At 47.4% G+C, this 14,663-nt stretch overlaps 76 non-coding genes across 76 annotated transcripts; all 76 read right to left on the bottom strand.

Moving 5' to 3' along the window:
- Positions 1 to 108: 108 nt before the first annotated feature.
- LOC145209843 (5S ribosomal RNA) lies at positions 109 to 227 on the bottom strand. Its single transcript, XR_013855347.1, has one exon. It is a non-coding gene; the product is annotated as a 5S ribosomal RNA (ribosomal RNA).
- Positions 228 to 299: 72 nt separating this feature from the next.
- On the bottom strand, positions 300 to 418 carry LOC145209647 (5S ribosomal RNA). The gene has a single exon (XR_013855164.1). It is a non-coding gene; the product is annotated as a 5S ribosomal RNA (ribosomal RNA).
- Positions 419 to 485: 67 nt separating this feature from the next.
- Positions 486 to 604, bottom strand: LOC145210672 (5S ribosomal RNA). Its single transcript, XR_013856123.1, has one exon. It is a non-coding gene; the product is annotated as a 5S ribosomal RNA (ribosomal RNA).
- A 75-nt stretch (positions 605 to 679) lies between these two features.
- On the bottom strand, positions 680 to 798 carry LOC145209646 (5S ribosomal RNA). Its single transcript, XR_013855163.1, has one exon. It is a non-coding gene; the product is annotated as a 5S ribosomal RNA (ribosomal RNA).
- A 75-nt stretch (positions 799 to 873) lies between these two features.
- On the bottom strand, positions 874 to 992 carry LOC145209970 (5S ribosomal RNA). The gene has a single exon (XR_013855465.1). It is a non-coding gene; the product is annotated as a 5S ribosomal RNA (ribosomal RNA).
- A 75-nt stretch (positions 993 to 1,067) lies between these two features.
- LOC145209842 (5S ribosomal RNA) lies at positions 1,068 to 1,186 on the bottom strand. Its single transcript, XR_013855346.1, has one exon. It is a non-coding gene; the product is annotated as a 5S ribosomal RNA (ribosomal RNA).
- A 72-nt stretch (positions 1,187 to 1,258) lies between these two features.
- Positions 1,259 to 1,377, bottom strand: LOC145209645 (5S ribosomal RNA). Its single transcript, XR_013855162.1, has one exon. It is a non-coding gene; the product is annotated as a 5S ribosomal RNA (ribosomal RNA).
- Positions 1,378 to 1,444: 67 nt separating this feature from the next.
- Positions 1,445 to 1,563, bottom strand: LOC145210660 (5S ribosomal RNA). Its single transcript, XR_013856112.1, has one exon. It is a non-coding gene; the product is annotated as a 5S ribosomal RNA (ribosomal RNA).
- Positions 1,564 to 1,638: 75 nt separating this feature from the next.
- Positions 1,639 to 1,757, bottom strand: LOC145209644 (5S ribosomal RNA). The gene has a single exon (XR_013855161.1). It is a non-coding gene; the product is annotated as a 5S ribosomal RNA (ribosomal RNA).
- A 75-nt stretch (positions 1,758 to 1,832) lies between these two features.
- LOC145209969 (5S ribosomal RNA) lies at positions 1,833 to 1,951 on the bottom strand. Its single transcript, XR_013855464.1, has one exon. It is a non-coding gene; the product is annotated as a 5S ribosomal RNA (ribosomal RNA).
- Positions 1,952 to 2,026: 75 nt separating this feature from the next.
- LOC145209801 (5S ribosomal RNA) lies at positions 2,027 to 2,145 on the bottom strand. The gene has a single exon (XR_013855307.1). It is a non-coding gene; the product is annotated as a 5S ribosomal RNA (ribosomal RNA).
- Positions 2,146 to 2,220: 75 nt separating this feature from the next.
- On the bottom strand, positions 2,221 to 2,339 carry LOC145209800 (5S ribosomal RNA). Its single transcript, XR_013855306.1, has one exon. It is a non-coding gene; the product is annotated as a 5S ribosomal RNA (ribosomal RNA).
- Positions 2,340 to 2,414: 75 nt separating this feature from the next.
- LOC145210481 (5S ribosomal RNA) lies at positions 2,415 to 2,533 on the bottom strand. The gene has a single exon (XR_013855943.1). It is a non-coding gene; the product is annotated as a 5S ribosomal RNA (ribosomal RNA).
- A 75-nt stretch (positions 2,534 to 2,608) lies between these two features.
- On the bottom strand, positions 2,609 to 2,727 carry LOC145209643 (5S ribosomal RNA). Its single transcript, XR_013855160.1, has one exon. It is a non-coding gene; the product is annotated as a 5S ribosomal RNA (ribosomal RNA).
- Positions 2,728 to 2,793: 66 nt separating this feature from the next.
- On the bottom strand, positions 2,794 to 2,912 carry LOC145209896 (5S ribosomal RNA). The gene has a single exon (XR_013855396.1). It is a non-coding gene; the product is annotated as a 5S ribosomal RNA (ribosomal RNA).
- Positions 2,913 to 2,987: 75 nt separating this feature from the next.
- Positions 2,988 to 3,106, bottom strand: LOC145209798 (5S ribosomal RNA). Its single transcript, XR_013855305.1, has one exon. It is a non-coding gene; the product is annotated as a 5S ribosomal RNA (ribosomal RNA).
- A 75-nt stretch (positions 3,107 to 3,181) lies between these two features.
- On the bottom strand, positions 3,182 to 3,300 carry LOC145209840 (5S ribosomal RNA). The gene has a single exon (XR_013855344.1). It is a non-coding gene; the product is annotated as a 5S ribosomal RNA (ribosomal RNA).
- Positions 3,301 to 3,372: 72 nt separating this feature from the next.
- Positions 3,373 to 3,491, bottom strand: LOC145210478 (5S ribosomal RNA). The gene has a single exon (XR_013855940.1). It is a non-coding gene; the product is annotated as a 5S ribosomal RNA (ribosomal RNA).
- Positions 3,492 to 3,557: 66 nt separating this feature from the next.
- On the bottom strand, positions 3,558 to 3,676 carry LOC145210648 (5S ribosomal RNA). Its single transcript, XR_013856101.1, has one exon. It is a non-coding gene; the product is annotated as a 5S ribosomal RNA (ribosomal RNA).
- A 75-nt stretch (positions 3,677 to 3,751) lies between these two features.
- On the bottom strand, positions 3,752 to 3,870 carry LOC145209797 (5S ribosomal RNA). Its single transcript, XR_013855304.1, has one exon. It is a non-coding gene; the product is annotated as a 5S ribosomal RNA (ribosomal RNA).
- A 75-nt stretch (positions 3,871 to 3,945) lies between these two features.
- Positions 3,946 to 4,064, bottom strand: LOC145209642 (5S ribosomal RNA). Its single transcript, XR_013855159.1, has one exon. It is a non-coding gene; the product is annotated as a 5S ribosomal RNA (ribosomal RNA).
- A 75-nt stretch (positions 4,065 to 4,139) lies between these two features.
- On the bottom strand, positions 4,140 to 4,258 carry LOC145209641 (5S ribosomal RNA). The gene has a single exon (XR_013855158.1). It is a non-coding gene; the product is annotated as a 5S ribosomal RNA (ribosomal RNA).
- A 66-nt stretch (positions 4,259 to 4,324) lies between these two features.
- Positions 4,325 to 4,443, bottom strand: LOC145209894 (5S ribosomal RNA). The gene has a single exon (XR_013855395.1). It is a non-coding gene; the product is annotated as a 5S ribosomal RNA (ribosomal RNA).
- A 75-nt stretch (positions 4,444 to 4,518) lies between these two features.
- Positions 4,519 to 4,637, bottom strand: LOC145210656 (5S ribosomal RNA). Its single transcript, XR_013856108.1, has one exon. It is a non-coding gene; the product is annotated as a 5S ribosomal RNA (ribosomal RNA).
- A 75-nt stretch (positions 4,638 to 4,712) lies between these two features.
- On the bottom strand, positions 4,713 to 4,831 carry LOC145209839 (5S ribosomal RNA). Its single transcript, XR_013855343.1, has one exon. It is a non-coding gene; the product is annotated as a 5S ribosomal RNA (ribosomal RNA).
- Positions 4,832 to 4,903: 72 nt separating this feature from the next.
- LOC145209640 (5S ribosomal RNA) lies at positions 4,904 to 5,022 on the bottom strand. The gene has a single exon (XR_013855157.1). It is a non-coding gene; the product is annotated as a 5S ribosomal RNA (ribosomal RNA).
- A 67-nt stretch (positions 5,023 to 5,089) lies between these two features.
- Positions 5,090 to 5,208, bottom strand: LOC145210637 (5S ribosomal RNA). Its single transcript, XR_013856090.1, has one exon. It is a non-coding gene; the product is annotated as a 5S ribosomal RNA (ribosomal RNA).
- A 75-nt stretch (positions 5,209 to 5,283) lies between these two features.
- Positions 5,284 to 5,402, bottom strand: LOC145209637 (5S ribosomal RNA). Its single transcript, XR_013855155.1, has one exon. It is a non-coding gene; the product is annotated as a 5S ribosomal RNA (ribosomal RNA).
- Positions 5,403 to 5,477: 75 nt separating this feature from the next.
- LOC145209968 (5S ribosomal RNA) lies at positions 5,478 to 5,596 on the bottom strand. Its single transcript, XR_013855463.1, has one exon. It is a non-coding gene; the product is annotated as a 5S ribosomal RNA (ribosomal RNA).
- A 75-nt stretch (positions 5,597 to 5,671) lies between these two features.
- Positions 5,672 to 5,790, bottom strand: LOC145209796 (5S ribosomal RNA). Its single transcript, XR_013855303.1, has one exon. It is a non-coding gene; the product is annotated as a 5S ribosomal RNA (ribosomal RNA).
- A 75-nt stretch (positions 5,791 to 5,865) lies between these two features.
- On the bottom strand, positions 5,866 to 5,984 carry LOC145209795 (5S ribosomal RNA). Its single transcript, XR_013855302.1, has one exon. It is a non-coding gene; the product is annotated as a 5S ribosomal RNA (ribosomal RNA).
- A 75-nt stretch (positions 5,985 to 6,059) lies between these two features.
- LOC145210480 (5S ribosomal RNA) lies at positions 6,060 to 6,178 on the bottom strand. The gene has a single exon (XR_013855942.1). It is a non-coding gene; the product is annotated as a 5S ribosomal RNA (ribosomal RNA).
- A 75-nt stretch (positions 6,179 to 6,253) lies between these two features.
- Positions 6,254 to 6,372, bottom strand: LOC145209636 (5S ribosomal RNA). Its single transcript, XR_013855154.1, has one exon. It is a non-coding gene; the product is annotated as a 5S ribosomal RNA (ribosomal RNA).
- A 66-nt stretch (positions 6,373 to 6,438) lies between these two features.
- LOC145209893 (5S ribosomal RNA) lies at positions 6,439 to 6,557 on the bottom strand. The gene has a single exon (XR_013855394.1). It is a non-coding gene; the product is annotated as a 5S ribosomal RNA (ribosomal RNA).
- A 75-nt stretch (positions 6,558 to 6,632) lies between these two features.
- LOC145209793 (5S ribosomal RNA) lies at positions 6,633 to 6,751 on the bottom strand. Its single transcript, XR_013855300.1, has one exon. It is a non-coding gene; the product is annotated as a 5S ribosomal RNA (ribosomal RNA).
- Positions 6,752 to 6,826: 75 nt separating this feature from the next.
- On the bottom strand, positions 6,827 to 6,945 carry LOC145209838 (5S ribosomal RNA). The gene has a single exon (XR_013855342.1). It is a non-coding gene; the product is annotated as a 5S ribosomal RNA (ribosomal RNA).
- Positions 6,946 to 7,017: 72 nt separating this feature from the next.
- LOC145209635 (5S ribosomal RNA) lies at positions 7,018 to 7,136 on the bottom strand. The gene has a single exon (XR_013855153.1). It is a non-coding gene; the product is annotated as a 5S ribosomal RNA (ribosomal RNA).
- Positions 7,137 to 7,202: 66 nt separating this feature from the next.
- Positions 7,203 to 7,321, bottom strand: LOC145210625 (5S ribosomal RNA). Its single transcript, XR_013856079.1, has one exon. It is a non-coding gene; the product is annotated as a 5S ribosomal RNA (ribosomal RNA).
- Positions 7,322 to 7,396: 75 nt separating this feature from the next.
- Positions 7,397 to 7,515, bottom strand: LOC145209634 (5S ribosomal RNA). Its single transcript, XR_013855152.1, has one exon. It is a non-coding gene; the product is annotated as a 5S ribosomal RNA (ribosomal RNA).
- A 75-nt stretch (positions 7,516 to 7,590) lies between these two features.
- LOC145209837 (5S ribosomal RNA) lies at positions 7,591 to 7,709 on the bottom strand. The gene has a single exon (XR_013855341.1). It is a non-coding gene; the product is annotated as a 5S ribosomal RNA (ribosomal RNA).
- Positions 7,710 to 7,781: 72 nt separating this feature from the next.
- Positions 7,782 to 7,900, bottom strand: LOC145209633 (5S ribosomal RNA). Its single transcript, XR_013855151.1, has one exon. It is a non-coding gene; the product is annotated as a 5S ribosomal RNA (ribosomal RNA).
- Positions 7,901 to 7,967: 67 nt separating this feature from the next.
- On the bottom strand, positions 7,968 to 8,086 carry LOC145210612 (5S ribosomal RNA). The gene has a single exon (XR_013856067.1). It is a non-coding gene; the product is annotated as a 5S ribosomal RNA (ribosomal RNA).
- A 75-nt stretch (positions 8,087 to 8,161) lies between these two features.
- On the bottom strand, positions 8,162 to 8,280 carry LOC145209632 (5S ribosomal RNA). The gene has a single exon (XR_013855150.1). It is a non-coding gene; the product is annotated as a 5S ribosomal RNA (ribosomal RNA).
- A 75-nt stretch (positions 8,281 to 8,355) lies between these two features.
- LOC145209967 (5S ribosomal RNA) lies at positions 8,356 to 8,474 on the bottom strand. The gene has a single exon (XR_013855462.1). It is a non-coding gene; the product is annotated as a 5S ribosomal RNA (ribosomal RNA).
- Positions 8,475 to 8,549: 75 nt separating this feature from the next.
- On the bottom strand, positions 8,550 to 8,668 carry LOC145209792 (5S ribosomal RNA). The gene has a single exon (XR_013855299.1). It is a non-coding gene; the product is annotated as a 5S ribosomal RNA (ribosomal RNA).
- Positions 8,669 to 8,743: 75 nt separating this feature from the next.
- On the bottom strand, positions 8,744 to 8,862 carry LOC145209791 (5S ribosomal RNA). The gene has a single exon (XR_013855298.1). It is a non-coding gene; the product is annotated as a 5S ribosomal RNA (ribosomal RNA).
- Positions 8,863 to 8,937: 75 nt separating this feature from the next.
- LOC145210479 (5S ribosomal RNA) lies at positions 8,938 to 9,056 on the bottom strand. The gene has a single exon (XR_013855941.1). It is a non-coding gene; the product is annotated as a 5S ribosomal RNA (ribosomal RNA).
- A 75-nt stretch (positions 9,057 to 9,131) lies between these two features.
- On the bottom strand, positions 9,132 to 9,250 carry LOC145209631 (5S ribosomal RNA). The gene has a single exon (XR_013855149.1). It is a non-coding gene; the product is annotated as a 5S ribosomal RNA (ribosomal RNA).
- Positions 9,251 to 9,316: 66 nt separating this feature from the next.
- On the bottom strand, positions 9,317 to 9,435 carry LOC145209892 (5S ribosomal RNA). Its single transcript, XR_013855393.1, has one exon. It is a non-coding gene; the product is annotated as a 5S ribosomal RNA (ribosomal RNA).
- Positions 9,436 to 9,510: 75 nt separating this feature from the next.
- On the bottom strand, positions 9,511 to 9,629 carry LOC145209790 (5S ribosomal RNA). The gene has a single exon (XR_013855297.1). It is a non-coding gene; the product is annotated as a 5S ribosomal RNA (ribosomal RNA).
- A 75-nt stretch (positions 9,630 to 9,704) lies between these two features.
- On the bottom strand, positions 9,705 to 9,823 carry LOC145209836 (5S ribosomal RNA). The gene has a single exon (XR_013855340.1). It is a non-coding gene; the product is annotated as a 5S ribosomal RNA (ribosomal RNA).
- A 72-nt stretch (positions 9,824 to 9,895) lies between these two features.
- Positions 9,896 to 10,014, bottom strand: LOC145209630 (5S ribosomal RNA). Its single transcript, XR_013855148.1, has one exon. It is a non-coding gene; the product is annotated as a 5S ribosomal RNA (ribosomal RNA).
- A 66-nt stretch (positions 10,015 to 10,080) lies between these two features.
- LOC145210183 (5S ribosomal RNA) lies at positions 10,081 to 10,199 on the bottom strand. The gene has a single exon (XR_013855664.1). It is a non-coding gene; the product is annotated as a 5S ribosomal RNA (ribosomal RNA).
- Positions 10,200 to 10,274: 75 nt separating this feature from the next.
- On the bottom strand, positions 10,275 to 10,393 carry LOC145210113 (5S ribosomal RNA). Its single transcript, XR_013855598.1, has one exon. It is a non-coding gene; the product is annotated as a 5S ribosomal RNA (ribosomal RNA).
- A 75-nt stretch (positions 10,394 to 10,468) lies between these two features.
- On the bottom strand, positions 10,469 to 10,587 carry LOC145209629 (5S ribosomal RNA). The gene has a single exon (XR_013855147.1). It is a non-coding gene; the product is annotated as a 5S ribosomal RNA (ribosomal RNA).
- Positions 10,588 to 10,653: 66 nt separating this feature from the next.
- Positions 10,654 to 10,772, bottom strand: LOC145210600 (5S ribosomal RNA). The gene has a single exon (XR_013856056.1). It is a non-coding gene; the product is annotated as a 5S ribosomal RNA (ribosomal RNA).
- A 75-nt stretch (positions 10,773 to 10,847) lies between these two features.
- Positions 10,848 to 10,966, bottom strand: LOC145210367 (5S ribosomal RNA). Its single transcript, XR_013855836.1, has one exon. It is a non-coding gene; the product is annotated as a 5S ribosomal RNA (ribosomal RNA).
- A 75-nt stretch (positions 10,967 to 11,041) lies between these two features.
- LOC145210112 (5S ribosomal RNA) lies at positions 11,042 to 11,160 on the bottom strand. The gene has a single exon (XR_013855597.1). It is a non-coding gene; the product is annotated as a 5S ribosomal RNA (ribosomal RNA).
- A 71-nt stretch (positions 11,161 to 11,231) lies between these two features.
- On the bottom strand, positions 11,232 to 11,350 carry LOC145209628 (5S ribosomal RNA). The gene has a single exon (XR_013855146.1). It is a non-coding gene; the product is annotated as a 5S ribosomal RNA (ribosomal RNA).
- Positions 11,351 to 11,425: 75 nt separating this feature from the next.
- Positions 11,426 to 11,544, bottom strand: LOC145209626 (5S ribosomal RNA). Its single transcript, XR_013855144.1, has one exon. It is a non-coding gene; the product is annotated as a 5S ribosomal RNA (ribosomal RNA).
- Positions 11,545 to 11,619: 75 nt separating this feature from the next.
- Positions 11,620 to 11,738, bottom strand: LOC145210354 (5S ribosomal RNA). Its single transcript, XR_013855824.1, has one exon. It is a non-coding gene; the product is annotated as a 5S ribosomal RNA (ribosomal RNA).
- A 67-nt stretch (positions 11,739 to 11,805) lies between these two features.
- LOC145210589 (5S ribosomal RNA) lies at positions 11,806 to 11,924 on the bottom strand. Its single transcript, XR_013856045.1, has one exon. It is a non-coding gene; the product is annotated as a 5S ribosomal RNA (ribosomal RNA).
- Positions 11,925 to 11,999: 75 nt separating this feature from the next.
- On the bottom strand, positions 12,000 to 12,118 carry LOC145210244 (5S ribosomal RNA). The gene has a single exon (XR_013855721.1). It is a non-coding gene; the product is annotated as a 5S ribosomal RNA (ribosomal RNA).
- A 75-nt stretch (positions 12,119 to 12,193) lies between these two features.
- LOC145210579 (5S ribosomal RNA) lies at positions 12,194 to 12,312 on the bottom strand. The gene has a single exon (XR_013856036.1). It is a non-coding gene; the product is annotated as a 5S ribosomal RNA (ribosomal RNA).
- Positions 12,313 to 12,384: 72 nt separating this feature from the next.
- LOC145209835 (5S ribosomal RNA) lies at positions 12,385 to 12,503 on the bottom strand. The gene has a single exon (XR_013855339.1). It is a non-coding gene; the product is annotated as a 5S ribosomal RNA (ribosomal RNA).
- A 66-nt stretch (positions 12,504 to 12,569) lies between these two features.
- On the bottom strand, positions 12,570 to 12,688 carry LOC145210577 (5S ribosomal RNA). The gene has a single exon (XR_013856034.1). It is a non-coding gene; the product is annotated as a 5S ribosomal RNA (ribosomal RNA).
- Positions 12,689 to 12,763: 75 nt separating this feature from the next.
- Positions 12,764 to 12,882, bottom strand: LOC145209625 (5S ribosomal RNA). Its single transcript, XR_013855143.1, has one exon. It is a non-coding gene; the product is annotated as a 5S ribosomal RNA (ribosomal RNA).
- A 75-nt stretch (positions 12,883 to 12,957) lies between these two features.
- On the bottom strand, positions 12,958 to 13,076 carry LOC145209624 (5S ribosomal RNA). The gene has a single exon (XR_013855142.1). It is a non-coding gene; the product is annotated as a 5S ribosomal RNA (ribosomal RNA).
- A 66-nt stretch (positions 13,077 to 13,142) lies between these two features.
- LOC145210598 (5S ribosomal RNA) lies at positions 13,143 to 13,261 on the bottom strand. The gene has a single exon (XR_013856054.1). It is a non-coding gene; the product is annotated as a 5S ribosomal RNA (ribosomal RNA).
- Positions 13,262 to 13,336: 75 nt separating this feature from the next.
- Positions 13,337 to 13,455, bottom strand: LOC145209623 (5S ribosomal RNA). Its single transcript, XR_013855141.1, has one exon. It is a non-coding gene; the product is annotated as a 5S ribosomal RNA (ribosomal RNA).
- A 75-nt stretch (positions 13,456 to 13,530) lies between these two features.
- LOC145209621 (5S ribosomal RNA) lies at positions 13,531 to 13,649 on the bottom strand. Its single transcript, XR_013855140.1, has one exon. It is a non-coding gene; the product is annotated as a 5S ribosomal RNA (ribosomal RNA).
- Positions 13,650 to 13,715: 66 nt separating this feature from the next.
- On the bottom strand, positions 13,716 to 13,834 carry LOC145210265 (5S ribosomal RNA). Its single transcript, XR_013855741.1, has one exon. It is a non-coding gene; the product is annotated as a 5S ribosomal RNA (ribosomal RNA).
- A 75-nt stretch (positions 13,835 to 13,909) lies between these two features.
- Positions 13,910 to 14,028, bottom strand: LOC145210366 (5S ribosomal RNA). The gene has a single exon (XR_013855835.1). It is a non-coding gene; the product is annotated as a 5S ribosomal RNA (ribosomal RNA).
- Positions 14,029 to 14,103: 75 nt separating this feature from the next.
- Positions 14,104 to 14,222, bottom strand: LOC145210576 (5S ribosomal RNA). The gene has a single exon (XR_013856033.1). It is a non-coding gene; the product is annotated as a 5S ribosomal RNA (ribosomal RNA).
- Positions 14,223 to 14,297: 75 nt separating this feature from the next.
- On the bottom strand, positions 14,298 to 14,417 carry LOC145210715 (5S ribosomal RNA). The gene has a single exon (XR_013856162.1). It is a non-coding gene; the product is annotated as a 5S ribosomal RNA (ribosomal RNA).
- Positions 14,418 to 14,492: 75 nt separating this feature from the next.
- LOC145209620 (5S ribosomal RNA) lies at positions 14,493 to 14,611 on the bottom strand. Its single transcript, XR_013855139.1, has one exon. It is a non-coding gene; the product is annotated as a 5S ribosomal RNA (ribosomal RNA).
- Positions 14,612 to 14,663: the final 52 nt, after the last annotated feature.

The following is a 14,663-nucleotide window of genomic DNA, read 5'->3' as shown; positions in this document are numbered from 1 at the left end:
ATCGGGTGCTTTCAACCTGGGGTGGTCGTAGTCCATAAAGTCAATGCAAATTCAAACTTTGATCGATACGACCTCGGATTGTGGAGCACTAAAAACAAAACAAAAAAGTGACTACAACACTTGGTATTCCTAGGCGGTCACCCATCCAAGTACTGACCAAGCCCGTGGTTGCTTAACTTCCGAGATCGAACGAGATCGGGTGCTTTCAACCTGGTGTGGTCGTAGTCCACAACGTCAATGCAAATTCAAACTTTGAGCGATACGACCTCGGATTGTGGAGCACTAAAAAAACAAAAAATTGACTACAACACTTGGTATTCCTAGGCGGTCACCCATCCAAGTACTGACCAAGCCCGAGGTTGCTTAACTTCCGAGATCGAACGAGATCGGGTGCTTTCAACCTGGTGTGGTCGTAGTCCACAACCTCCCTCCAAATTCAAACTTTGATCAATGCGACCTCGGGTTCTCATGCACTAAAAAAAACGAGACTACAACACTTGGTATTCCTAGGCGGTCACCCATCCAAGTACTGACCAAGCCCGAGGTTGCTTAACTTCCGAGATCGAACGAGATCGGGTGCTTTCAACCTGGTGTGGTCGTAGTCCACAACGTCAATGCAAATTCAAACTTTGAGCGATACGCCCTCGGATTGTGGAGCACTAAAAACAAAACTAAAAAGTGACTACAACACTTGGTATTCCTAGGCGGTCACCCATCCAAGTACTGACCAAGCCCGAGGTTGCTTAACTTCCGAGATCGAACGAGATCGGGTGCTTTCAACCTGGTGTGGTCGTAGTCCACAACGTCAATGAAAATTCAAACTTTGGGCGATACGACCTCGGATTGTGGAGCACTAAAAACAAAACAAAAAAGTGACTACAACACTTGGTATTCCTAGGCGGTCACCCATCCAAGTACTGACCAAGCCCGAGGCCGCTTAACTTCCGAGATCGAACGAGATCGGGTGCTTTCAACCTGGTGTGGTCGTAGTCGATAACGTCAATGCAAATTGAAACTTTGATCGATACGACCTCGGATTGTGGAGCACTAAAAACAAAACAAAAAAGTGACTACAACACTTGGTATTCCTAGGCGGTCACCCATCCAAGTACTGACCAAGCCCGTGGTTGCTTAACTTCCGAGATCGAACGAGATCGGGTGCTTTCAACCTGGTGTGGTCGTAGTCCACAACGTCAATGCAAATTCAAACTTTGAGCGATACGACCTCGGATTGTGGAGCACTAAAAAAACAAAAAATTGACTACAACACTTGGTATTCCTAGGCGGTCACCCATCCAAGTACTGACCAAGCCCGAGGTTGCTTAACTTCCGAGATCGAACGAGATCGGGTGCTTTCAACCTGGTGTGGTCGTAGTCCACAACCTCCCTCCAAATTCAAACTTTGATCAATGCGACCTCGGGTTCTCATGCACTAAAAAAAACGAGACTACAACACTTGGTATTCCTAGGCGGTCACCCATCCAAGTACTGACCAAGCCCGAGGTTGCTTAACTTCCGAGATCGAACGAGATCGGGTGCTTTCAACCTGGTGTGGTCGTAGTCCACAACGTCAATGCAAATTCAAACTTTGAGCGATACGCCCTCGGATTGTGGAGCACTAAAAACAAAACTAAAAAGTGACTACAACACTTGGTATTCCTAGGCGGTCACCCATCCAAGTACTGACCAAGCCCGAGGTTGCTTAACTTCCGAGATCGAACGAGATCGGGTGCTTTCAACCTGGTGTGGTCGTAGTCCACAACGTCAATGAAAATTCAAACTTTGGGCGATACGACCTCGGATTGTGGAGCACTAAAAACAAAACAAAAAAGTGACTACAACACTTGGTATTCCTAGGCGGTCACCCATCCAAGTACTGACCAAGCCCGAGGCCGCTTAACTTCCGAGATCGAACGAGATCGGGTGCTTTCAACCTGGTGTGGTCGTAGTCGATAACGTCAATGCAAATTGAAACTTTGATCGATACGACCTCGGATTGTGGAGCACTAAAAACAAAACAAAAAAGTGACTACAACACTTGGTATTCCTAGGCGGTCACCCATCCAAGTACTGACCAAGCCCGAGGCTGCTTAACTTCCGAGATCGAACGAGATCGGGTGCTTTCAACCTGGTGTGGTCGTAGTCCATAACGTCAATGCAAATTGAAACTTTGATCGATACGACCTCGGATTGTGGAGCACTAAAAACAAAACAAAAAAGTGACTACAACACTTGGTATTCCTAGGCGGTCACCCATCCAAGTACTGACCAAGCCCGAGGCTGCTTAACTTCCGAGATCGAACGAGATCGGGTGCTTTCAACCTGGTGTGGTCGTAGTCCACAACGTCAATGCAAATTCAAACTTTGAGCGATACGACCTCGGATTGTGGAGCACTAAAAACAAAACAAAAAAGTGACTACAACACTTGGTATTCCTAGGCGGTCACCCATCCAAGTACTGACCAAGCCCGAGGTTGCTTAACTTCCGAGATAGAACGAGATCGGGTGCTTTCAACCTGGTGTGGTCGTAGTCCGGAACGTCTCTGCAAATTCAAACTTTGGGCGATACGACCTCGGATTGTGGAGCACTAAAAACAAAACAAAAAAGTGACTACAACACTTGGTATTCCTAGGCGGTCACCCATCCAAGTACTGACCAAGCCCGAGGTTGCTTAACTTCCGAGATCGAACGAGATCGGGTGCTTTCAACCTGGTGTGGTCGTAGTCCACAACCTCCCTCCAAATTCAAACTTTGATCGATGCGACCTCGGGTTCTCATGCACTAAAAAAACGAGACTACAACACTTGGTATTCCTAGGCGGTCACCCATCCAAGTACTGACCAAGCCCGAGGCCGCTTAACTTCCGAGATCGAACGAGATCGGGTGCTTTCAACCTGGTGTGGTCGTAGTCCATAACGTCAATGCAAATTGAAACTTTGATCGATACGACCTCGGATTGTGGAGCACTAAAAACAAAACAAAAAAGTGACTACAACACTTGGTATTCCTAGGCGGTCACCCATCCAAGTACTGACCAAGCCCGAGGCTGCTTAACTTCCGAGATCGAACGAGATCGGGTGCTTTCAACCTGGTGTGGTCGTAGTCCATAACGTCAATGCAAATTCAAACTTTGATCGATACGACCTCGGATTGTGGAGCACTAAAAACAAAACAAAAAAGTGACTACAACACTTGGTATTCCTAGGCGGTCACCCATCCAAGTACTGACCAAGCCCGTGGTTGCTTAACTTCCGAGATCGAACGAGATCGGGTGCTTTCAACCTGGTGTGGTCGTAGTCCACAACGTCAATGCAAATTCAAACTTTGAGCGATACGACCTCGGATTGTGGAACACTAAAAAAACAAAAAATTGACTACAACACTTGGTATTCCTAGGCGGTCACCCATCCAAGTACTGACCAAGCCCGAGGTTGCTTAACTTCCGAGATCGAACGAGATGGGGTGCTTTCAACCTGGTGTGGTCGTAGTCCACAACCTCCCTCCAAATTCAAACTTTGATCAATGCGACCTCGGGTTCTCATGCACTAAAAAAACGAGACTACAACACTTGGTATTCCTAGGCGGTCACCCATCCAAGTACTGACCAAGCCCGAGGTTGCTTAACTTCCGAGATCGAACGAGATCGGGTGCTTTCAACCTGGTGTGGTCGTAGTCCACAACGTCAATGCAAATTCAAACTTTGAGCGATACGCCCTCGGATTGTGGAGCACTAAAAACAAAACAAAAAAGTGACTACAACACTTGGTATTCCTAGGCGGTCACCCATCCAAGTACTGACCAAGCCCGAGGCTGCTTAACTTCCGAGATCGAACGAGATCGGGTGCTTTCAACCTGGTGTGGTCGTAGTCCACAACGTCAATGCAAATTCAAACTTTGAGCGATACGCCCTCGGATTGTGGAGCACTAAAAACAAAACAAAAAAGTGACTACAACACTTGGTATTCCTAGGCGGTCACCCATCCAAGTACTGACCAAGCCCGAGGTTGCTTAACTTCCGAGATCGAACGAGATCGGGTGCTTTCAACCTGGTGTGGTCGTAGTCCGGAACGTCTCTGCAAATTCAAACTTTGGGCGATACGACCTCGGATTGTGGAGCACTAAAAACAAAACAAAAAAGTGACTACAACACTTGGTATTCCTAGGCGGTCACCCATCCAAGTACTGACCAAGCCCGAGGTTGCTTAACTTCCGAGATCGAACGAGATCGGGTGCTTTCAACCTGGTGTGGTCGTAGTCCACAACCTCCCTCCAAATTCAAACTTTGATCGATGCGACCTCGGGTTCTCATGCACTAAAAAAACGAGACTACAACACTTGGTATTCCTAGGCGGTCACCCATCCAAGTACTGACCAAGCCCGAGGCCGCTTAACTTCCGAGATCGAACGAGATCGGGTGCTTTCAACCTGGTGTGGTCGTAGTCCATAACGTCAATGCAAATTGAAACTTTGATCGATACGACCTCGGATTGTGGAGCACTAAAAACAAAACAAAAAAGTGACTACAACACTTGGTATTCCTAGGCGGTCACCCATCCAAGTACTGACCAAGCCCGAGGCTGCTTAACTTCAGAGATCGAACGAGATCGGGTGCTTTCAACCTGGGGTGGTCGTAGTCCATAAAGTCAATGCAAATTCAAACTTTGATCGATACGACCTCGGATTGTGGAGCACTAAAAACAAAACAAAAAAGTGACTACAACACTTGGTATTCCTAGGCGGTCACCCATCCAAGTACTGACCAAGCCCGTGGTTGCTTAACTTCCGAGATCGAACGAGATCGGGTGCTTTCAACCTGGTGTGGTCGTAGTCCACAACGTCAATGCAAATTCAAACTTTGAGCGATACGACCTCGGATTGTGGAGCACTAAAAAAACAAAAAATTGACTACAACACTTGGTATTCCTAGGCGGTCACCCATCCAAGTACTGACCAAGCCCGAGGTTGCTTAACTTCCGAGATCGAACGAGATCGGGTGCTTTCAACCTGGTGTGGTCGTAGTCCACAACCTCCCTCCAAATTCAAACTTTGATCAATGCGACCTCGGGTTCTCATGCACTAAAAAAAACGAGACTACAACACTTGGTATTCCTAGGCGGTCACCCATCCAAGTACTGACCAAGCCCGAGGTTGCTTAACTTCCGAGATCGAACGAGATCGGGTGCTTTCAACCTGGTGTGGTCGTAGTCCACAACGTCAATGCAAATTCAAACTTTGAGCGATACGCCCTCGGATTGTGGAGCACTAAAAACAAAACTAAAAAGTGACTACAACACTTGGTATTCCTAGGCGGTCACCCATCCAAGTACTGACCAAGCCCGAGGTTGCTTAACTTCCGAGATCGAACGAGATCGGGTGCTTTCAACCTGGTGTGGTCGTAGTCCACAACGTCAATGAAAATTCAAACTTTGGGCGATACGACCTCGGATTGTGGAGCACTAAAAACAAAACAAAAAAGTGACTACAACACTTGGTATTCCTAGGCGGTCACCCATCCAAGTACTGACCAAGCCCGAGGCCGCTTAACTTCCGAGATCGAACGAGATCGGGTGCTTTCAACCTGGTGTGGTCGTAGTCGATAACGTCAATGCAAATTGAAACTTTGATCGATACGACCTCGGATTGTGGAGCACTAAAAACAAAACAAAAAAGTGACTACAACACTTGGTATTCCTAGGCGGTCACCCATCCAAGTACTGACCAAGCCCGAGGCTGCTTAACTTCCGAGATCGAACGAGATCGGGTGCTTTCAACCTGGTGTGGTCGTAGTCCATAACGTCAATGCAAATTGAAACTTTGATCGATACGACCTCGGATTGTGGAGCACTAAAAACAAAACAAAAAAGTGACTACAACACTTGGTATTCCTAGGCGGTCACCCATCCAAGTACTGACCAAGCCCGAGGCTGCTTAACTTCCGAGATCGAACGAGATCGGGTGCTTTCAACCTGGTGTGGTCGTAGTCCACAACGTCAATGCAAATTCAAACTTTGAGCGATACGACCTCGGATTGTGGAGCACTAAAAACAAAACAAAAAAGTGACTACAACACTTGGTATTCCTAGGCGGTCACCCATCCAAGTACTGACCAAGCCCGAGGTTGCTTAACTTCCGAGATAGAACGAGATCGGGTGCTTTCAACCTGGTGTGGTCGTAGTCCGGAACGTCTCTGCAAATTCAAACTTTGGGCGATACGACCTCGGATTGTGGAGCACTAAAAACAAAACAAAAAAGTGACTACAACACTTGGTATTCCTAGGCGGTCACCCATCCAAGTACTGACCAAGCCCGAGGTTGCTTAACTTCCGAGATCGAACGAGATCGGGTGCTTTCAACCTGGTGTGGTCGTAGTCCACAACCTCCCTCCAAATTCAAACTTTGATCGATGCGACCTCGGGTTCTCATGCACTAAAAAAACGAGACTACAACACTTGGTATTCCTAGGCGGTCACCCATCCAAGTACTGACCAAGCCCGAGGCCGCTTAACTTCCGAGATCGAACGAGATCGGGTGCTTTCAACCTGGTGTGGTCGTAGTCCATAACGTCAATGCAAATTGAAACTTTGATCGATACGACCTCGGATTGTGGAGCACTAAAAACAAAACAAAAAAGTGACTACAACACTTGGTATTCCTAGGCGGTCACCCATCCAAGTACTGACCAAGCCCGAGGCTGCTTAACTTCCGAGATCGAACGAGATCGGGTGCTTTCAACCTGGTGTGGTCGTAGTCCATAACGTCAATGCAAATTCAAACTTTGATCGATACGACCTCGGATTGTGGAGCACTAAAAACAAAACAAAAAAGTGACTACAACACTTGGTATTCCTAGGCGGTCACCCATCCAAGTACTGACCAAGCCCGTGGTTGCTTAACTTCCGAGATCGAACGAGATCGGGTGCTTTCAACCTGGTGTGGTCGTAGTCCACAACGTCAATGCAAATTCAAACTTTGAGCGATACGACCTCGGATTGTGGAACACTAAAAAAACAAAAAATTGACTACAACACTTGGTATTCCTAGGCGGTCACCCATCCAAGTACTGACCAAGCCCGAGGTTGCTTAACTTCCGAGATCGAACGAGATCGGGTGCTTTCAACCTGGTGTGGTCGTAGTCCACAACCTCCCTCCAAATTCAAACTTTGATCAATGCGACCTCGGGTTCTCATGCACTAAAAAAACGAGACTACAACACTTGGTATTCCTAGGCGGTCACCCATCCAAGTACTGACCAAGCCCGAGGTTGCTTAACTTCCGAGATCGAACGAGATCGGGTGCTTTCAACCTGGTGTGGTCGTAGTCCACAACGTCAATGCAAATTCAAACTTTGAGCGATACGCCCTCGGATTGTGGAGCACTAAAAACAAAACAAAAAAGTGACTACAACACTTGGTATTCCTAGGCGGTCACCCATCCAAGTACTGACCAAGCCCGAGGTTGCTTAACTTCCGAGATCGAACGAGATCGGGTGCTTTCAACCTGGTGTGGTCGTAGTCCACAACGTCAATGCAAATTCAAACTTTGGGCGATACGACCTCGGATTGTGGAGCACTAAAAACAAAACAAAAAAGTGACTACAACACTTGGTATTCCTAGGCGGTCACCCATCCAAGTACTGACCAAGCCCGTGGTTGCTTAACTTCCGAGATCGAACGAGATCGGGTGCTTTCAACCTGGTGTGGTCGTAGTCCACAACGTCAATGCAAATTCAAACTTTGAGCGATACGACCTCGGATTGTGGAGCACTAAAAAAACAAAAAATTGACTACAACACTTGGTATTCCTAGGCGGTCACCCATCCAAGTACTGACCAAGCCCGAGGTTGCTTAACTTCCGAGATCGAACGAGATCGGGTGCTTTCAACCTGGTGTGGTCGTAGTCCACAACCTCCCTCCAAATTCAAACTTTGATCAATGCGACCTCGGGTTCTCATGCACTAAAAAAAACGAGACTACAACACTTGGTATTCCTAGGCGGTCACCCATCCAAGTACTGACCAAGCCCGAGGTTGCTTAACTTCCGAGATCGAACGAGATCGGGTGCTTTCAACCTGGTGTGGTCGTAGTCCACAACGTCAATGCAAATTCAAACTTTGAGCGATACGCCCTCGGATTGTGGAGCACTAAAAACAAAACTAAAAAGTGACTACAACACTTGGTATTCCTAGGCGGTCACCCATCCAAGTACTGACCAAGCCCGAGGTTGCTTAACTTCCGAGATCGAACGAGATCGGGTGCTTTCAACCTGGTGTGGTCGTAGTCCACAACGTCAATGAAAATTCAAACTTTGGGCGATACGACCTCGGATTGTGGAGCACTAAAAACAAAACAAAAAAGTGACTACAACACTTGGTATTCCTAGGCGGTCACCCATCCAAGTACTGACCAAGCCCGAGGCCGCTTAACTTCCGAGATCGAACGAGATCGGGTGCTTTCAACCTGGTGTGGTCGTAGTCGATAACGTCAATGCAAATTGAAACTTTGATCGATACGACCTCGGATTGTGGAGCACTAAAAACAAAACAAAAAAGTGACTACAACACTTGGTATTCCTAGGCGGTCACCCATCCAAGTACTGACCAAGCCCGAGGCTGCTTAACTTCCGAGATCGAACGAGATCGGGTGCTTTCAACCTGGTGTGGTCGTAGTCCATAACGTCAATGCAAATTGAAACTTTGATCGATACGACCTCGGATTGTGGAGCACTAAAAACAAAACAAAAAAGTGACTACAACACTTGGTATTCCTAGGCGGTCACCCATCCAAGTACTGACCAAGCCCGAGGCTGCTTAACTTCCGAGATCGAACGAGATCGGGTGCTTTCAACCTGGTGTGGTCGTAGTCCACAACGTCAATGCAAATTCAAACTTTGAGCGATACGACCTCGGATTGTGGAGCACTAAAAACAAAACAAAAAAGTGACTACAACACTTGGTATTCCTAGGCGGTCACCCATCCAAGTACTGACCAAGCCCGAGGTTGCTTAACTTCCGAGATAGAACGAGATCGGGTGCTTTCAACCTGGTGTGGTCGTAGTCCGGAACGTCTCTGCAAATTCAAACTTTGGGCGATACGACCTCGGATTGTGGAGCACTAAAAACAAAACAAAAAAGTGACTACAACACTTGGTATTCCTAGGCGGTCACCCATCCAAGTACTGACCAAGCCCGAGGTTGCTTAACTTCCGAGATCGAACGAGATCGGGTGCTTTCAACCTGGTGTGGTCGTAGTCCACAACCTCCCTCCAAATTCAAACTTTGATCGATGCGACCTCGGGTTCTCATGCACTAAAAAAACGAGACTACAACACTTGGTATTCCTAGGCGGTCACCCATCCAAGTACTGACCAAGCCCGAGGCCGCTTAACTTCCGAGATCGAACGAGATCGGGTGCTTTCAACCTGGTGTGGTCGTAGTCCATAACGTCAATGCAAATTGAAACTTTGATCGATACGACCTCGGATTGTGGAGCACTAAAAACAAAACAAAAAAGTGACTACAACACTTGGTATTCCTAGGCGGTCACCCATCCAAGTACTGACCAAGCCCGAGGCTGCTTAACTTCCGAGATCGAACGAGATCGGGTGCTTTCAACCTGGTGTGGTCGTAGTCCATAACGTCAATGCAAATTCAAACTTTGATCGATACGACCTCGGATTGTGGAGCACTAAAAACAAAACAAAAAAGTGACTACAACACTTGGTATTCCTAGGCGGTCACCCATCCAAGTACTGACCAAGCCCGTGGTTGCTTAACTTCCGAGATCGAACGAGATCGGGTGCTTTCAACCTGGTGTGGTCGTAGTCCACAACGTCAATGCAAATTCAAACTTTGAGCGATACGACCTCGGATTGTGGAACACTAAAAAAACAAAAAATTGACTACAACACTTGGTATTCCTAGGCGGTCACCCATCCAAGTACTGACCAAGCCCGAGGTTGCTTAACTTCCGAGATCGAACGAGATCGGGTGCTTTCAACCTGGTGTGGTCGTAGTCCACAACCTCCCTCCAAATTCAAACTTTGATCAATGCGACCTCGGGTTCTCATGCACTAAAAAAACGAGACTACAACACTTGGTATTCCTAGGCGGTCACCCATCCAAGTACTGACCAAGCCCGAGGATGCTTAACTTCCGAGATCGAACGAGATCAGGTGCTTTCAACCTGGTGTGGTCGTAGTCCACAACGTCTCTGCAAATTCAAACTTTGATCGATACGACCTCGGATTGTGGAGCACAAAAAACAAAACAAAAAAGTGACTACAACACTTGGTATTCCTAGGCGGTCACCCATCCAAGTACTGACCAAGTCCGTGGTTGCTTAACTTCCGAGATCGAACGAGATCGGGTGCTTTCAACCTGGTGTGGTCGTAGTCCACAACGTCAATGCAAATTCAAACTTTGGGCGATACGACCTCGGATTGTGGAGCACTAAAAACAAAACAAAAAAGTGACTACAACACTTGGTATTCCTAGGCGGTCACCCATCCAAGTACTGACCAAGCCCGAGGTTGCTTAACTTCCGAGATCGAACGAGATCGGGTGCTTTCAACCTGGTGTGGTCGTAGTCCACAACCTCCCTCCAAATTCAAACTTTGATCGATACGACCTCGGGTTCTCATGCACTAAAAAAACGAGACTACAACACTTGGTATTCCTAGGCGGTCACCCATCCAAGTACTGACCAAGCCCGAGGTTGCTTAACTTCCGAGATCGAACGAGATCGGGTGCTTTCAACCTGGTGTGGTCGTAGTCCACAACGTCAATGCTTATTCAAACTTTGGGCGATACGACCTCGGATTGTGGAGCACTAAAAACAAAACAAAAAAGCGACTACAACACTTGGTATTCCTAGGCGGTCACCCATCCAAGTACTGACCAAGCCCGAGGATGCTTAACTTCCGAGATCGAACGAGATCAGGTGCTTTCAACCTGGTGTGGTCGTAGTCCACAACGTCTCTGCAAATTCAAACTTTGATCGATACGACCTCGGATTGTGGAGCACAAAAAACAAAACAAAAAAGTGACTACAACACTTGGTATTCCTAGGCGGTCACCCATCCAAGTACTGACCAAGTCCGTGGTTGCTTAACTTCCGAGATCGAACGAGATCGGGTGCTTTCAACCTGGTGTGGTCGTAGTCCACAACGTCAATGCAAATTCAAACTTTGAGCGATACGACCTCGGATTGTGGAGCACTAAAAAACAAAAAAGTGACTACAACACTTGGTATTCCTAGGCGGTCACCCATCCAAGTACTGACCAAGCCCGAGGTTGCTTAACTTCCGAGATCGAACGAGATCGGGTGCTTTCAACCTGGTGTGGTCGTAGTCCACAACGTCAATGCAAATTCAAACTTTGATCGATACGACCTCGGATTCTGGAGCACTAAAAACAAAACAAAAAAGTGACTACAACACTTGGTATTCCTAGGCGGTCACCCATCCAAGTACTGACCAAGCCCGAGGTTGCTTAACTTCCGAGATCGAACGAGATCGGGTGCTTTCAACCTGGTGTGGTCGTAGTCCAGAACGTCTCTGCAAATTCAAACTTTGGGCGATACGACCTCGGATTGTGGAGCACTAAAAACAAAACAAAAAAGTGACTACAACACTTGGTATTCCTAGGCGGTCACCCATCCAAGTACTGACCAAGCCCGAGGTTGCTTAACTTCCGAGATCGAACGAGATCGGGTGCTTTCAACGTGGTGTGGTCGTAGTCCACAACCTCCCTGCAAATTCAAACTTTGATCGAAGCGACCTCGGTTTCTCGTGCACTAAAAAAACTGAGACTACAACACTTGGTATTCCTAGGCGGTCACCCATCCAAGTACTGACCAAGCCCGAGGTTGCTTAACTTCCGAGATCGAACGAGATCGGGTGCTTTCAACCTGGTGTGGTCGTAGTCCACAACGTCAATGCTTATTCAAAGTTTGAGCGATACGACCTCGGATTGTGGAGCACTAAAAACAAAACAAAAAAGCGACTACAACACTTGGTATTCCTAGGCGGTCACCCATCCAAGTACTGACCAAGCCCGAGGCTGCTTAACTTCCGAGATCGAACGAGATCAGGTGCTTTCAACCTGGTGTGGTCGTAGTCCATAACGTCAATGCAAATTCAAACTTTGATCGATACGACCTCGGATTGTGGAGCACTAAAAACAAAACAAAAAAGTGTCTACAACACTTGGTATTTCTAGGCGGTCACCCATCCAAGTACTGACCAAGCCCGTGGTTGCTTAACTTCCGAGATCGAACGAGATCGGGTGCTTTCAACCTGGTGTGGTCGTAGTCCACAACGTCAATACAAATTCAAACTTTGATCGATACGACCTCGGATTCTGGAGCACTGAAAAAACAAAAAAGTGACTACAACACTTGGTATTCCTAGGCGGTCACCCATCCAAGTACTGACCAAGCCCGTGGTTGCTTAACTTCCGAGATCGAACGAGATCGGGTGCTTTCAACCTGGTGTGGTCGTAGTCCACAACCTCCCTGCAAATTCAAACTTTGATCGATACGACCTCGGTTTCTCATGCACTAAAAAAACGAGACTACAACACTTGGTATTCCTAGGCGGTCACCCATCCAAGTACTGACCAAGCCCGAGGTTGCTTAACTTCCGAGATCGAACGAGATCGGGTGCTTTCAACCTGGTGTGGTCGTAGTCCACAACGTCAACGCAAATTCAAACTTTGAGCGATACGACCTCGGATTGTGGAGCACTAAAAACAAAACAAAAAAGTGACTACAACACTTGGTATTCCTAGGCGGTCACCCATCCAAGTACTGACCAAGCCCGAGGTTGCTTAACTTCCGAGATCGAACGAGATCGGGTGCTTTCAACCTGGTGTGGTCGTAGTCCAGAACGTCTCTGCAAATTCAAACTTTGGGCGATACGCCCTCGGATTGTGGAGCACTAAAAACAAAACAAAAAAGTGACTACAACACTTGGTATTCCTAGGCGGTCACCCATCCAAGTACTGACCAAGCCCGAGGTTGCTTAACTTCCGAGATCGAACGAGATCGGGTGCTTTCAACCTGGTGTGGTCGTAGTCCACAACCTCCCTCCAAATTCAAACTTTGATCGATGCGACCTCGGGTTCTCATGCACTAAAAAAACGAGACTACAACACTTGGTATTCCTAGGCGTTCACCCATCCAAGTACTGACCAAGCCCGAGGTTGCTTAACTTCCGAGATCGAACGAGATCGGGTGCTTTCAACCTGGTGTGGTCGTATTCCACAACGTCAATGCAAATTCAAACTTTGAGCGATACGCCCTCGGATTGTGGAGCACTAAAAACAAAACTAAAAAGTGACTACAACACTTGGTATTCCTAGGCGGTCACCCATCCAAGTACTGACCAAGCCCGAGGTTGCTTAACTTCCGAGATCGAACGAGATCGGGTGCTTTCAACCTGGTGTGGTCGTAGTCCACAACGTCAATGCAAATTCAAACTTTGGGCGATACGCCCTCGGATTGTGGAGCACTAAAAACAAAACAAAAAAGTGACTACAACACTTGGTATTCCTAGGCGGTCACCCATCCAAGTACTGACCAAGCCCGAGGTTGCTTAACTTCCGAGATCGAACGAGATCGGGTGCTTTCAACCTGGTGTGGTCGTAGTCCACAACCTCCCTCCAAATTCAAACTTTGATCGATGCGACCTCGGGTTCTCATGCACTAAAAAAACGAGACTACAACACTTGGTATTCCTAGGCGTTCACCCATCCAAGTACTGACCAAGCCCGAGGTTGCTTAACTTCCGAGATCGAACGAGATCGGGTGCTTTCAACCTGGTGTGGTCGTAGTCCACAACGTCAATGCTTATTCAAACTTTGGGCGATACGACCTCGGATTGTGAAGCACTAAAAACAAAACAAAAAAGCGACTACAACACTTGGTATTCCTAGGCGGTCACCCATCCAAGTACTGACCAAGCCCGAGGATGCTTAACTTCCGAGATCGAACGAGATCAGGTGCTTTCAACCTGGTGTGGTCGTAGTCCACAACGTCTCTGCAAATTCAAACTTTGATCGATACGACCTCGAATTGTGGAGCACAAAAAACAAAACAAAAAAGTGACTACAACACTTGGTATTCCTAGGCGGTCACCCATCCAAGTATTGACCAAGTCCGTGGTTGCTTAACTTCCGAGATCGAACGAGATCGGGTGCTTTCAACCTGGTGTGGTCGTAGTCCACAACGTCAATACAAATTCAAACTTTGATCGATACGACCTCGGATTCTGGAGCACTAAAAACAAAACAAAAAAGTGACTACAACACTTGGTATTCCTAGGCGGTCACCCATCCAAGTACTGACCAAGCCCGAGGTTGCTTAACTTCCGAGATCGAACGAGAACCGGGTGATTTCAACCTGGTGTGGTCGTAGTCCAGAACGTCTCTGCAAATTCAAACTTTGGGCGATACGACCTCGGATTGTGGAGCACTAAAAACAAAACAAAAAAGTGACTACAACACTTGGTATTCCTAGGCGGTCACCCATCCAAGTACTGACCAAGCCCGAGGTTGCTTAACTTCCGAGATCGAACGAGATCGGGTGCTTTCAACCTGGTGTGGTCGTAGTCCACAACCTCCCTCCAAATTCAAACTTTGATCGATGCGACCTCGGGTTCTCAT

Source organism: Phallusia mammillata, chromosome 1 (assembly GCF_965637545.1).
Source record: "Phallusia mammillata chromosome 1, kaPhaMamm4.hap1.1, whole genome shotgun sequence".
In the NCBI taxonomy this organism is placed as follows: domain Eukaryota; kingdom Metazoa; phylum Chordata; class Ascidiacea; order Phlebobranchia; family Ascidiidae; genus Phallusia; species Phallusia mammillata.
The sequence above is the reverse complement of the archived record's forward strand: the minus strand, read 5'-3'. Positions and strand labels throughout refer to the sequence as shown.